Source organism: Hevea brasiliensis, chromosome 15, assembly GCF_030052815.1.
Source record: "Hevea brasiliensis isolate MT/VB/25A 57/8 chromosome 15, ASM3005281v1, whole genome shotgun sequence".
NCBI lineage: Eukaryota > Viridiplantae > Streptophyta > Magnoliopsida > Malpighiales > Euphorbiaceae > Hevea > Hevea brasiliensis.
This window is the reverse complement of record NC_079507.1, coordinates 67,217,558-67,232,512: the sequence shown is the minus strand read 5'-3', so window position 1 is coordinate 67,232,512 and position 14,955 is coordinate 67,217,558. Positions and strand designations below refer to the sequence as shown.

General features: G+C 37.0%; 1 non-coding gene across 1 annotated transcript; it reads left to right on the top strand.

Annotated features, from left to right (window-relative positions):
- The first annotated feature begins 11,437 nt into the window (after positions 1-11,437).
- LOC131174257 (small nucleolar RNA R71) lies at positions 11,438-11,545 on the top strand. The gene has a single exon (XR_009144505.1). It is a non-coding gene; the product is annotated as a small nucleolar RNA R71 (small nucleolar RNA).
- The last annotated feature ends 3,410 nt before the right edge of the window (positions 11,546-14,955 follow it).

The following is a 14,955-nucleotide window of genomic DNA, read 5'->3' as shown; positions in this document are numbered from 1 at the left end:
AATGCTTACAAGATATGATGAGTTTAAATGGAAATAAAGCTTTAATCTAAGCTAAGAAGTAAGAAATTAAACACTAGAAATGTAGAAAAATGTAAAAGAAGGAAGAAATCTGCAAATCTTGGTTAAAAATGGTGTGGAAGGTGAAAATGACTCCTCAAATTCTGCTCAGCCTCCTCTTCTTCTTCTTTGCTCCTTGCCCCCCTCTAAAATGGGAAAATGAGACTATATATAGCATTTTTCTGACATGGAGCCCTAAAATAGTATGTTCTAGGAGGAATACATTAAGGGAATCTTCTGCCAGCTCATTAATGAACTCTTTATGGGACTGCATAAGTGGACTGCATAAGTTATGCAGTCCCTTATGCAGTTTTCGGCTGGTTCTGGGTCACTTATGCGAAGCTGCATGACTTGGTGCATAGGTTATGCACAATTTCGTGAATGTGCATAAGGGAGGTGAGAATGTGCATAAGCTATGCAGTCTCCTTATGCACATTTCGGCTGGTTCTGGAACAGTGATCTTCCTCCTTATGCAGAACTGCATAGCTTATGCGGCAAGTTATGCACAGTTTGGTCAATGCATATTTCAGCTTGAAAACTTGTTTTTGGCATCTTTTTGCTGTAGAAGACACTCCTCAATGGCAAAATTCTCTTTAGTCCTTCAAAAACACCATTTTTCCTACAAAACAAAGTAAAAATTACAAATTAGTGCAAAATTGACAACTATGAAAAACTAACTAATTAACTAATGAAATTAGCTAAAAATGACTAATAACCAAATAAAATGATTGTGAAATTAGACCTAAATGACTATGCAAAATGTGTGCATCAAATACCCCCAAACTCAGGCTTTTGCTTGTCCTCAAGCAAACTTTAAAATGTGATGCAAAGTTTTTAGGGGTGCCTTATCCAAAGAGTTATGAAAATTACCAATTAAAGTAACTTAACACACCTTTAGCCATACCAACAATCCATATACCCATCCCTCAAAATGCAAAGAATCTAATGCTTATCCAAGCTTTCACCACTTAGCCATCAAGTCAATTATCATTCAAAATCCCCAAACCAACCAATCAAAAGAGAGAGTCATGCTCAAAAGGAATTCTAGAACAACCAATAGTCAAGTGTCTCTATATAGAATGATGGAATTAAATGAATGAATGAATAATTTTTCCAATCCCATAGGCAAATTCCCTACTCCTATCTCCACTAATGTAGCTAGTACTATCAAGAGATCAAAGGTCTTTTTAGGGATGTAATGGGGCCATGGGGTTCAAAATGAGGCTAAGAAGAAAGATGGGTAAAAGGATTCAAAGCATGAGAATATTTTCAATTTTGAAACATAAGGTACACTTTATTATATATTTTTTTCTTTTTTTCTTTTTTTCTTTTTTTTTCTTTTTTTATATATGGAAGAGAAGAATACACAATGAGGATTGTCAAGTGCTAGCATAGTTTACAAAACACATAAAAATGGAGGGACATTTTGATACTTTAACTTGTATTTTGCATTTTCTTTTGATGATTGTCCCTAAAATTGCCACCCCCAAACTCATTTCTTTTAATACTTTGGGTGGATTTCTTTCATTTTGAATGGCAATAGTGAAAAGCACATATACTAGCACTTTTACAAGGTGACAAGTATTTCTTCTCCCTTTTATTGTATTTTTTTTTTCTTTTTCTTTTTTTTTTCTTCAATTTTTTTTTTATGTACCTAATATTGTAAATAATTATTCTCATGGAAAGGGTTGTAGTGCTTGGTTCATTGGCTAGGTAGCAATAAGGGATTCAAGAAAAATTAGGGATAAAAAGGCTCAAAAGGGGTTTGCAAGGGTAATTTTAATTAGGAAAAGGGCCAAAGGTTTAAAATGAGAAGGTTTAAATCAAAGAATGCCTAATCATCTCTCTTTTCAAGTACAAGCTGGTATTTCGCCTTGAAAGGTTTAGAAAATTTGTTCTAGGATTGGTGAGACATCATTTGACTACCTTATATCCAATAACTCCCTCTAAACACTCCAATCTCTAAATGACTAGTTGGGTGGCTTTTTGGCTAAGAAGATATAGACAAGGGATAGACACTTCAAAACCTTGCACCTTTTAGGAACTTTCAATCCACAAACCCAACTAAAAGGTGAGTCAAATCACTCTCATAGGCACATTTTCAATACTCAAGGGATTTGGCAAAAGATTTTAATGCATGGTGTATGATTCCTAAAATGAGTAATGCATGAACTAAACGGAGGAAGTCTATTTGTATGCAATTTGTACAATTTCTAAGTGATGTATAATGTGTGTGTAAATGTGTAATGAATATGTATGTATGGATGTATATGTAAAATATTTACAATATATGTAAATGAAATGGGATGAGATGCTCCTATACTCAAAATGTGAAAAGTAAAGCCAAAAATCAAAATGTGCACCCCCAAACTCAAAATTGGACATTGTCCTCAATGTCTCAAGCAGCAGATAACCAAAACTCAAAGCAAATAATATTGACCAGGAATTGTAAAAAATGAAGAGCAAAAAGAAAGAGTTACAGTATGAGAATTCAAGTTAAAGGGATGCATAAGAAGTGCACGAGTTATGCGAGTTAAGTCTTTATCGAGCATGTGCATAGGTAAGGTGCATAAGCCATGCGGTCTTTGCATAAGAGGCAATATATGTTGCATAGGCTATGCAGACAGTTGCATAAAGGAAATACAACACATGCGATTCTGCGAAGTAGCAGAAAGAGTTGCACAGGCTATGCAAAGGTTATGCATGAGGAAATTCATAGCTGTGCAGTTTATACAAAAGCTGCTGCATGGGAATTGGCAAGGGGAAATGTACAACGAGCAGTAAAAGTATGGAAATATAGACAGAGTATGGGCAAATATATACAAAAAGGAAATAAGTGCAATAAAATCAAAGAAGACTAATGTAATAGCTATCCAATAAAACTGCAAAAGAAACAGAATTTAAAAGAAACTAATTCAGAACAAACAAACAAAATCCAAAACAAACTATAAATGTTTGAACATATTTACAAAGAGAAGGTCCTACAAGATTGAACAAAAGTAAAATAAACACTAATCTATGTCTATTGTTTTTCCTTTGTCCAAGGATGTTGCTAAGGGGCTGGTGGCTGCTGCCGGCTGTCGAAATGATGGTGCAGGAGGAGGTGATGGAGGTGGGGGTGGCATGCCCAGAAAGATCATGAGTTGTTTCACCATCTCCTTCAGTTCTTTCTGCTTGTCCCTGGTTTCCATGACAAGGTCAAATAGTTGATCATGACGATCCTTTAGTGTATCAAGACCACTGTCAAGCTTCCTATCCACAAAGTAGATATCATCACTAAGCCTGTCAAGGTAGGTGAATAAGGCTTTAGTGTTAAATGCGAGAGGTCTTTGTGGATGAGGTAGGTTCATTTGTAGGAGGAATGGGGTGACAGGTAGCTGGAATGTCCTGAGTAGGCTGTGGGGGTGGGGTAGGTGTAGTAGGGTCTTTGTGGGGGAGGTGTGAAAGGTTGGGTTTCTGGTTGTGCAATAGGCTCAGTTTCTGCTGCAGGGTGGGCAGTATCAAAATATGATAAATGGAACCCTGTTTTGGTTAAGTGTGCAGTATCAAAATAAGAAGTGTCCTCAAGTCTTTGGGATTGAGTGTTACAGGATTAAAGCCAAAATGCTTGGCTATGTGATAATGAGCCCACCCAAAACAATGTCACCAATGGATTTGGTGGCAATATGCAACACATGTTCACAAAAGAAGTAACTGGAGATACCTTAACTTTGTGAAATGCACACCATAACATAAATAGTTCAGATTTGCCTGACACGAGAACTAGTCCCTCGCCCAATATGGTGCTAGCCATCACCTATGAATAAACCTAAGTGCGAGGTCAAGGATTTGGGATGTTTTGGACCTACCAGAGAAAGTTTGAGGTTGGTTTGTTATGATTCTCCAAAATTGGGCGGGATTCCAAATGCCCTTGTTGGCTACCTCTACTCCAGATGTGGTACTCTAAAGAACCCATCAATTGCAAAACCAAAAATGCTATGAAATTGGTCCAATGATGACTCTCTATTTTGCCCCAAGCATCTAAATGTCATAATTGGCTTATGGTCTACATCATGCAAGTTGAGGGTAGCAGAATGAAGAAATAAACTCCAAAACTAGAATTGGATAAACTACCTCTTGCTTATGCACAAATTCTGTCCAACCCATACCACAAGAAATGCAACTACATTGTCAAATAAACCAGAGATTGTAGAGCATCAGAGATATATACCTAGTAGGTTGTACCCTTCTATCTTTGAGTCTTTTGAAAGCGGCTTTTGAATTGTATCGAGGAGAGGCGGGGTAGCTTTGATACAAATGGGGTTCTGAAATTGTCTTTTCTTTGGAAGAAGGTGTAGAGGCTGGAGCTTTTGGCTTTTAGGAGGTGGTTCCGAAAATGGGGTGGGTGGGTCTTTGCGTTTGGACAGAGGAGGAGCAGAGGACATGGGTCGCACGGATTTGGACCGAATTTTGCGTTTGTATGTGGTTGGTGGAGGTGGTGGGGGTGTCGTTTGTGGTGGAGGATTGGAAGTGGGGTGTATCGAAGACAATGGAGAGACTTCGAGAGGAGAGGCGGGGCGGGAATGTGGAGGGGAATCCATTGCCGATTGGAGAAGAGATAGGGGGAAATGAAAATGTAGGGGGATTTAGGGTTTTCGTGATGAGAGCGCTGGTGGAGAAGATGGGAGAGAGACGGCGAGAATGCCGGAAGGAATGAAGGTTGAAGGGCGGTCGTGGGGTGAAGAGTCGGGAAGTGGAGGTGGTGGGAATTTTGTTTGCCGAAAATGAATTTGAATCGGGTTTGTAGGAGACTGCATAAGGGAAAAATGATTTATGCACAACCTGTGCACTCTTTTGTACATGTTTCAAAAGGATTTAAACTTCAGAGAAATGCTTATGCACAAGTGCATAGGTTATGCACTGTCCTTATGCATGTTTCGGTGACCCTTGAAATGTTGAGGAGCGAAGTCATGCGGGAGTGCATAAGTTATGCACTCCCCTTATGCATCTCTCGGCAGAAGTGGTGTTTCAGAAAGTGGGGTCATGCAAAAGTGCATAGGTTATGCACTCTGCTCATGCACTGTTCGGCAATTTTTTTGAATTTTGGTTGGTGGTTATGCAGATGTGCATAAGCTATGCACTCTGCTTATGCACTCTGCGGTAGGTTTTGAAATTCAGAATTTTGGTTATGCAGAAGTGCATAGGCTATGCACATTGCTTATGCAGGTTTCGGCAACTTTTGGTTTTTCTGTGTTTCTGGTCATGCAGAAGTGCATAGGTTATGCACTCTGCTTATGCATGTTTCGGTGAATTTGTATTTTTGGAGTTCTTGGTTATGCGGAAGTGCATAACTTATGCACCTTCCTTATGCACCCCTCGGCAAGATTGATTTTTCTGGGTTTCTGGTCATGCAGAAGTGCATAGGTTATGCACTCTGCTTATGCACCCTTCGGCAGAATTGGAGTTTTGGATTTTTGGTTATGCAGAAGTGCATAAGTCATGCACTCTCCTTATGCAAGTTTTGACAGATATGAAATTTGACAAAATGAGGTTATGCAGAGTTGCATAAGCTATGCACTCTCCTTATGCACTTGCAATAAAGGTGAAAAATGGCAAGAATTTTGGTTATGCAGGATTGCATAAGCTATGCAGTTGCTTATGCACAATTCAACAAGATCAAGAATGCAATAGAACATGAATTGCAAGTGTGAAAAATACCCTGGAATGATGAAATATAATTCTATGAAGCACAAACCATGAGAAATTTTCATCAAAAACACATCAATATAATCAAAGTTCATCAAAAGTGCATCACACAAGCATGTAAAAATGGATCCTACATAAAAGACCTTTGAGAACTATGCCATTTTGATTCAAATTCTGCAAGTCAATTATTTAGCACATAAAACTCCATAAAAATCTGCATAAAGTTGCATTTAACCACAAATGAGAAATGAAATCTCCAAGATTTGCCAAGAAAATGCAACATTTCTACCTTGAATCCTACAACCCCAAAGGAGCTCGAAACTGCAAAAATGACCAACTAACCACCATAATATCATTATAAGCACAAATATTAGAAAATTACCCACCCAACCTCACCAAAAACACAAGTGATCTGCTGCAGATTCTATTTTTCTGCTCTGCAGAATGTACTTAGTTTTCCTCTGCAATAATCAGATTGCAGCTTTCAGCAGTTCACCAACCTTCCTCCATTTAAATACATCCAACCTCATCAAAAACATGAGCCATTTTGCTGCAGACACCCTTTTTGCTGCAGAATGTACATTTCCTCTGCATAAACCAGATTGCAGCTCACGACAAAGTTATGCAGCAAAAACTTATCAGTTCTTTTGAAGGACAAAATTTTTCAAGTTAAGAATTACTTTCTCAACAGTTCACCAGCCCTTTCTTCATTGAATTACATCTACAAGAGACAAAATTTAACAATGTCAAAAATTGAATTTGGGGAGATTTAAGATAAAAACAAAATTAATGAAAATGAAAGTAAATCAACAAAAGCAAAATAAAAGGACTTGGGATGCCTCCCAAGAGGGCTAATTTATAGTCCTTAGCTGGACTCTTCATGAATTTTACTGAAAAGAGGTGAGGGATTGGAGAGCTTGTAACAGCTTGCTCCTAGCATTGGGTCTCCAGTTATGTAATGCTTCAATCTATGCCCATTGACCTTAAAATTCTGATTTTTCACTCCAAATTTCTATTGCTCCATAAGGAAAACCTTAGAAACTCTATACGGACCAGTCCACCTTAACTTGAGTTTTCCAGGAACAATTTCAATCTTGAGTTGAACAACAAACTGAATCACCTTCTTTGAATTCCTTTTTCCTCAGATGCTTATCATGCCAAACTTTAGTTCTTTCTTTGTAAATACGGGCACTTTCATAAGCATCCATCCTCAATTCCTCAAGCTCATTAAGTTGTAACAACCTTTTCTCACCAACTTGCTTAAGATCAAAATTCAAGGTTTGAATGGCCCAATATGCTCTATGTTCTAGCTCCACAGGTAAATGACAAGACTTACCATACACCAACCTAAAGGGAGTAGTTCCTATAGGGGTTTTGTAGGCAGTCCTATATGCCCATAAAGCATCATCTAGTTTGATAGACTAATCTTTCCGAGAATTGTTCATTGTTTTCTCCAAAATATGCTTGAGCTCTCTGTTAGAAATTTCAACTTGTCCTGAAGTTTGAGGATGGTATGGGGTAGCTATCTTGTGCACTACACCATACTTCCTCATTAAGCTCTCAAATTGCTTATTACAAAAATGGGAACCCCCATCACTAATTATAGCCCTAGGAGCTCCAAATCTGCTCAAGATAAATTTCTTCAAAATTTCACTACCACTCTAGCATCATTAGTTGGAGTTGCAATAGCTTCCACCCACTTTGACATATAGTCAACCCCAACTAAGATGTATCTATTACCATATGAAGGAGGAATGGCCCCATAAAATCTATTCCCCAAACATCAAATAATTCCACTTCAAGAATATTATTTAGGGGCATTTGATCTCTTTTGACAAATTTCCACTCCTTTGACATTTATCACAATTCAACACAAATTTCCTCACATCCTTAAAAAGATTTGGCCAAAAGAAACCAGCTTGCAAAATTTTACTAGCTGTCTTAGAGATTCCAAAATGACCTCCATAATCAGAAGCATGGCAATGATGCAAAATACTTTGTACCTCCTCTTCAGGAATACATCTTCTAATTAAACCATCACAACATCTCCTAAAGAGTAAAGGATCATCCCATCTATAAAACTTCACTTCATGCAGAAACTTTTTCTTTTGTTGCCATGTCATACCTAGAGGTAAAACTCCACAAGATAGATAATTCACAAAGTCTGCATACCAAGGTAGTTTAGCAACAAGAGAGAAAAGTTGGTCATCCAAGAAAAACTCATCAATAGGGATTTCATCCAATTTTTCACCATCCAATTTCAACCTACTAAGATTGTCAGCAACTACATTTTCAGCTCCTTTCTTATCTCTAATCTCCAAATCAAATTCTTGTAGCATCAGAATCCACCTAATGAGCCTAGGTTTAGCCTCCTTTTTACGGAGCAAATACCTGATAGCTGCATGATCTGAAAATATAACCACCTTTGAGTCAATAATGTAAGGTCTGAACTTTTCCAATGCAAAGACAATTGCCAAAAATTCATTTTCAGTTGTTGCATAATTTGTTTGAGCCTCATCCAGTGTTCTACTAGCATAATAAATAGCATAAGCCTTTTTGTCCTTTCTTTGACCAAGAACAGCCCCAATTGCATAGTTGCTAGCATCACACATAATTTCAAAGGTAGGCTCCAATCGGTGGTTGCATGATTGGTGCAGTGATGAGAGCTTGCTTCAACCTGCAAAAGGCATCCAAACACTCTTGGTCAAATACAAATGGTGTGTCATTACTTAACAAATTAGACAAAGGTTTAGCTATTTTAGAAAAATCCTTGATAAAGCGTCTGTAGAACCCGGCATGTCCTAGGAAACTTCGAATTCCCTTGACATTGGTAGGAGGGGCCATCTTCTCTATCACTTCAACTTTGGCTTTATCAACCTCTATTCCTCTATTAGACACCAAATGTCCAAGCACTATCCCTTCCTGAACCATGAAATGACACTTTTCCCAGTTTAACACAAGGTCGATTCGCACATCGCTGCAAAATTTTAGAAAGGTTAGCCAAGCATATATCAAAAGAAGATCCATAAACAGAAAAATCGTCCATAAAAACCTCCATTATGTCTTCAATGAAATCTGAGAAGATTGCCATCATGCACCTTTGAAAAGTGGCTGGTGCATTACACAACCCAAATGGCATCCTTCTATAAGCAAAGGTTCCATATGGACAAGTAAAAGTGGTTTTCTCTTGATCATTTGGATGGATAGGGATTTGAAAAAAACCTGAATATCCATCTAAATAGCAAAAGTAAGAATGCCTAGCTAGTCTTTCCAACATTTGATCAATGAAGGGAAGTGGAAAGTGATCTTTTCTAGTGGCAACATTTAATTTTCTGTAATCTATGCACATTCGCCAACTAGTCACTGTTCTGGTGGGAATTAATTCATTATTTTCATTTTTGACAACTGTCATTCCACCCTTTTTTGGAACAACATGTACTGGGCTCACCCAAGTACTGTCTGAGATGGGGTAAATGATCCCTGCATCAAGCAACTTCAAAATTTCCTTTTTAACAACTTCTTTCATATTTGGGTTCAACCTCCTTTGATGTTCAATAGATGGTTTACAATTTTCTTCCAAAATGATTCTATGCATGCAAAAGTGTGGGCTTATTCCCTTAATGTCATCTATGGTGTATCCCAAAACTTTCCTAAATTTTCTCAACACTCTTAACAACTTATCAGCTTCTAAAGTACTCAAGTTTGCATTTACTATTACTGGATAAGTGTTATTAGTGCCAAGAAATTCATACCTGAGCTGAGAAGGAAGTTGCTTAAGTTCTACCTTAGGTGCATCTTCTTCCTTGAATGATGATTGCTTAAATTCAGCTTTTTCCTTTTGTGTGAGTTGAAAAACTGGAGCAGAAATGAATGGTGGACTTCCCTCTAAGTGTTGAGCATATGCAGCTACATGAGGGTTGTCATAGTCTATGCCTCCTCCATGAACCAAACAATTTTCAAGTGGATCTTCTGGATATTTCTTCCTGAAGTGTTCTTCAACCAGCTCATCAATGATATCAACTCTCAAGCAAGTATCAGCTTCAGAATGATGCTTTCTCATAGTGTTATTAATATTGAAAACCAATTGCTCTTCACCAACCCTAAGAGTCAGCTTTTCTCCTTTCACATCAATCAATGCTCCTGCTGTAGCTAGAAAGGGTCTCCCCAAGATAATTGGAATATTAGAATCTTCCTCCATGTCCAAGATGACAAAGTCAACAGGTATATAGAACTTTCCAACCTTCAGGGGCACATTCTCCAAAATCCCTTCAGGATACTTGATTGTTCTGTCAGCTAACTGAAGAGAAATGTGGGTTGGCTTTAGATCTCCCATGTTGAGCTTCTCATAGATGGAAAGGGGCATAAGGCTAACACTAGCCCCTAAATCACATAGGGCTTTTGTAGAACATGACTCTCCAATGTGGCATGGAATTGAAAAACTCCCTGGATCCTTTAGCTTTGGAGGAAGTTTCCTTTGGAGGATAGCACTACATTCTTCTGTCAAAGCTACAGTTTCATCATCTTCAAGTTTCCTCTTGTTTGAGAGAATTTCTTTCAAGAATTTTGCATAAGAGGGCATTTGTGAAAGAGCATCAACAAAAGGCACATTTATGTAAAGTTTCTTCAAAACCTCTAAGAACTTCCCAAATTGCCTATCAAGCTTGGCTTTGTGAAATCTTTGTGGAAAGGGAAGTTGTGGCTTGTAGGGCTCAGGAGGTATATACTTCTCTTCTTTTTCTTCAAATTCCTCTTTACATTTTTCTGCACTCTCTTGTTTTTCACTCTCATCAGTCCCTTTTTCATTTTCTCTCTTCTCACTGTTTTCACTCTTCTCATCATTTATAACTTTACCACTTCTTAAAGTAATAGCTTGACACTGCTCTCTTGGATTTTCTGGTTGACTTGGAAGCTTTCCAAAAGATTTGGCACTTGAGGAAGATGCTTGTTGTGCAATCTGGTTTTCCAAAGATTCTGTGTGTTTGCATCTGTTCCGGCCTTGCTTTCACCTCTCTCATCTCCTCATCATGCTTATTTTGGTTGGCAAGAATGCATTTGCAATAAAGCTTGATGGTGGAATTTCGTTCTTCTTTGTTTTGGTGGAGGGTTCATATTTTTCTGCTGAAAATTAGGCAATGGTTGCCTATTTTGCTGATATGGAACTTGACTCTGCTGTTGTGGTTGAAAATTCTGATTTTGAACTTGACCTTGCTGATTGCCCCATGAAAAGTTGGGATGATTCCTCCAATTTGGATTGTAAGTTTGAGAATAAGGATTCCCCATTTGCTTGTTTCCATAATTACCAACATATGCTGCTTGTTCTCCATAATCTACTCCACAGCTGGTTGTTTCCTCTGCATAAGCCACTTGTTGTGAACTTCCAGCTGATGATGATGAACTAACCAACATACTCAAATCTTCCATCTTCTTAGCAAGGACATTTGTAAGTGCATCAAACTTTGCATTAATCATGTTGAATGGATCAAGATCATATATTCCAGCAGCTTGCCTTTTCTGAGTTGGAGCTGGTCCTCTTGGACTACTCCAAAGATGAGTATTCTTTGCAATTTTCTTCAATAGCTCATAAGCTTCATCTTCATGCTTTATAATAAATTCTCCTCCTGTTTGAGCATCAATAATTCCTCTGATTGCAGGAGTGACATTGGTGTAAAAATTCTGATTTATCATCCATTTTGGAATGGCATGATGTGGGCATAATCTTTCCAATTCCTTCCATCTCATCCATGACTCATAAAGAGTTTCATCTTCTCTTGGTCTGAAAGCTGTCATTTGATTCCTCAACTCTTGAGTTTTTCCAGGTGGAAAATATTGTGCAAGAAATGCATCAGTGAGTTGCTCCCAATTTGTAATGGAGTTGTGAGGTAAAGAATCAAGCCAATCCAACGCTCTATCTTTCAAAGAGAATGGGAATAGCTTCAATCTTGCTGCATCATCAGACACTCCAGGTTGTTTTTGCATGTCACAGATCATAGCAAACTTCTTTAGATGTGTGTGTGGATTTTCAGAAGGATGTCCTCCAAATTGAGAGTTTTGAATCATTTGAAGAACTCCAAAATCCATCTTGTAACTATTTGCATCAATTCTTGGTCTTGCTATACTCTCTCTCAAGTCATCAAAACGAGGAAAAGCATGATCCATCATACTTCCCCTAGGCACGTTTGCATTAACAACTTCTTCCCCTTGGACTTCATTTTCATTGTTTTGACCATTTCCAGCATTACCAACACCAATTCTAATTCTTTCATCAGCCATGTCTGCTTCAATTTCAATCTCTCTCACAGCTTCCTTCCTTTTTCTGGTCTCTTTCTTATTGGCCTTACAAAATTTCTCTATTTCAGGATTGAACAATAAGGTTGTGTCAGTTGTGCTTCTAGCTCTTCTCATAAAAAAAAATTAAAGTACCTGAAAAAGAACAAACAAACACAAAATGAAAAGATAACAAAGATAAAACTAAAAACAACTAAAATGATCAAAAACTCAATCTTAAACAAACAACTCCCCGGCAACGACGCCAAAAACTTGATGCGTCCCAACCGCAAGTGCACGGGTCGTACAAGTAGTATAGAAAAAATATCGATCCCACGCGGAGTTGTGTTAATGATTGAATTTTCGATATAAAAGTTGACTAAATTGAAGTATTTATGAGATTAAAGTAATGAATTAATGGGTAATGGAGTATGAAATCTAAATGTGCAAATTTAATATTCTATTCAACAATGTATTAATTAAACTAAAATTGCATCAAATTGAAATAAGCAAATTCAAATATGGCAATATTTAAAATGGCAAATGATTAAATTCGATTAGAAATTAACAATGGTAAAAGGTGATTAGAGTTAGATTTCATATTCGAGCTATTTTGGGATTTTAAATTAGTTGTCCAATCTTATGAAACTTATGAGTTTTAAGGAGATTAATTCTTAAATCCTTTGAATTCCCTTTCGAGTGAGACAAAGAGTGCCTTAATCAAACTAATCCTACTTTCGTGGAGTTAGAATTAATTAAGACCCATTAAGTTCCTTAATTAATCTGTGAATCCTCTTAATCCTTAGCCTATTTCTAGGTCTAAGTTAATTAAGTCAAATTTAATGATTATATATCACAAGGCCTTCTCCTTTCGGTGCTTCAACCATGGATTAAGAACATTACTCAATGGGATCCTACATTAAGCATGTCATTAAGCATACAAGAAATGAATAAAACTCATTAAGACCACAAAATATGGATTACCCAATCAAAATCCACAAAATATCTCAAATATTACAACCCTTACTCCAGAATCAAAAGTAAACTACTCACTATCCATAATGCTTACAAGATATGATGAGTTTAAATGGAAATAAAGCTTTAATCTAAGCTAAGAAGTAAGAAATTAAACACTAGAAATGTAGAAAAATGTAAAAGAAGGAAGAAATCTGCAAATCTTGGCTAAAAATGGTGTGGAATGTGAAAATGACTCCTCAAATTCTGCTCAGCCTCCTCTTCTTCTTCTTTGCTCCTTGCCCCCCTCTAAAATGGGAAAATGAGACTATATATAGCATTTTTCTGACATGGAGCCCTAAAATAGTATGTTCTAGGAGGAATACATTAAGGGAATCTTCATGACTCATTAATGAACTCTTTATGGGATTGCATAAGTGGATGCATAAGTTATGATCCCTTATGCGATTTTGTTACAGGTCACTTATGCGGTGCATGACTTAGTGCATAGGTTATGCACAATTTCGTGAATGTGCATAAGGGAGGTGAGAATGTGCATAAGCTATGCGATCTCCTTATGCACATTTAATTTGGTTACAGAACAGTGATCTTCCTCATTATGCAGATCTGCATAGCTTATGCGGCAAGTTATGCACAGTTTGGTCAATGCATATTTCAGCTTGAAAACTTGTTTTTGGCATCTTTTTGCTGTAGAAGACACTCCTCAATGGCAAAATTCTCTTTAGTCCTTCAAAAATACCATTTTTCCTACAAAACAAAGTAAAAATTACAAATTAGTGCAAAATTGACAACTATGAAAAACTAACTAATTAACTAATGAAATTAGCTAAAAATGACTAACAACCAAATAAAATGATTGTGAAATTAGACCTAAATGACTATGCAAAATGTGTGCATCATTTCTTCAAAACTGATGGCCCAGTGACATCCATTAGCAAAGGCATTCTCTGAAATAAAATTGGGAGAAATTTTGGTCCACGATGGTATCAATGCCTAAGCTTGTAGAAAGATTTTGTACTTTTTTTTTTTTCATTATTCAGTCTTTCCTTCTGGTGCATGCCTTGTATTATATGTTTGGTTGGAGTAAAACTGTTATATGCCTTGCACAAGAAGCAATCGGACTTGAATTTTGATTCTCTTCCCCTTGGGTGGGGCACTCTTTATTTTATACATAACTTCGGAAAGATAAACCAAGAGAAAGACATATCAATAATTGATTGGACTGAAAAAATAAGCCTGGCCATTGGTTGGTTCGAATTGTAAATTGAAATGGGATTGCCCGGGTCAAACTTGATGTTCCAACTGAATGTCATCCCAAATGTAACATGGCGAACATGGAAAATTCTTTAGTGAGAGAAAACCAAAAGTTGAGGAAATGAGAACATGTAGCAAGCGTGACAGTTTTGACAGGAGATCATTTGATAATAGTGATAAACTAGGTATAAACCCGCACTTTGCTTATATATATATATATATATATATATAAATTTTTAATAAAGCATGTAAAGTGGTTTACTTAGTAAGATATTAATTAAGATGATTTCAATAATAGGCGTGTGTCTTTGATTAGAAAAAATAGTAGATGTGTCAGTTTTATTTGGAAGTTTGGAGATTTTATTATGTTTTGACTATGTTATATTTTAAAATGGGTAAAATCAAAACCATATTGATTTTTTTATCAAAATTGGTTAAATCTGTTGTAACTCAAACTGCAAATGAATTGAATCAGAATGAAATTGAAATCGTTCGTTGCTTTTGAGACAAACAGGATTTTTTTCATTTAAAAAGAAAATGGACCGTGAGATGAAATTAGGCTGAGGTGCTGGTGGTGTCTGCATATAGAGAAAGGAATATTGCACCAGTCAGCTGCGCCACCAGCATCACCAACACATCTTACTGGTCGGCTTACCCAATTAGAAGGGGGAGATTCGTGTCACGATACTAAGGCAATGAGATAACAGGTTTAGAAATAAA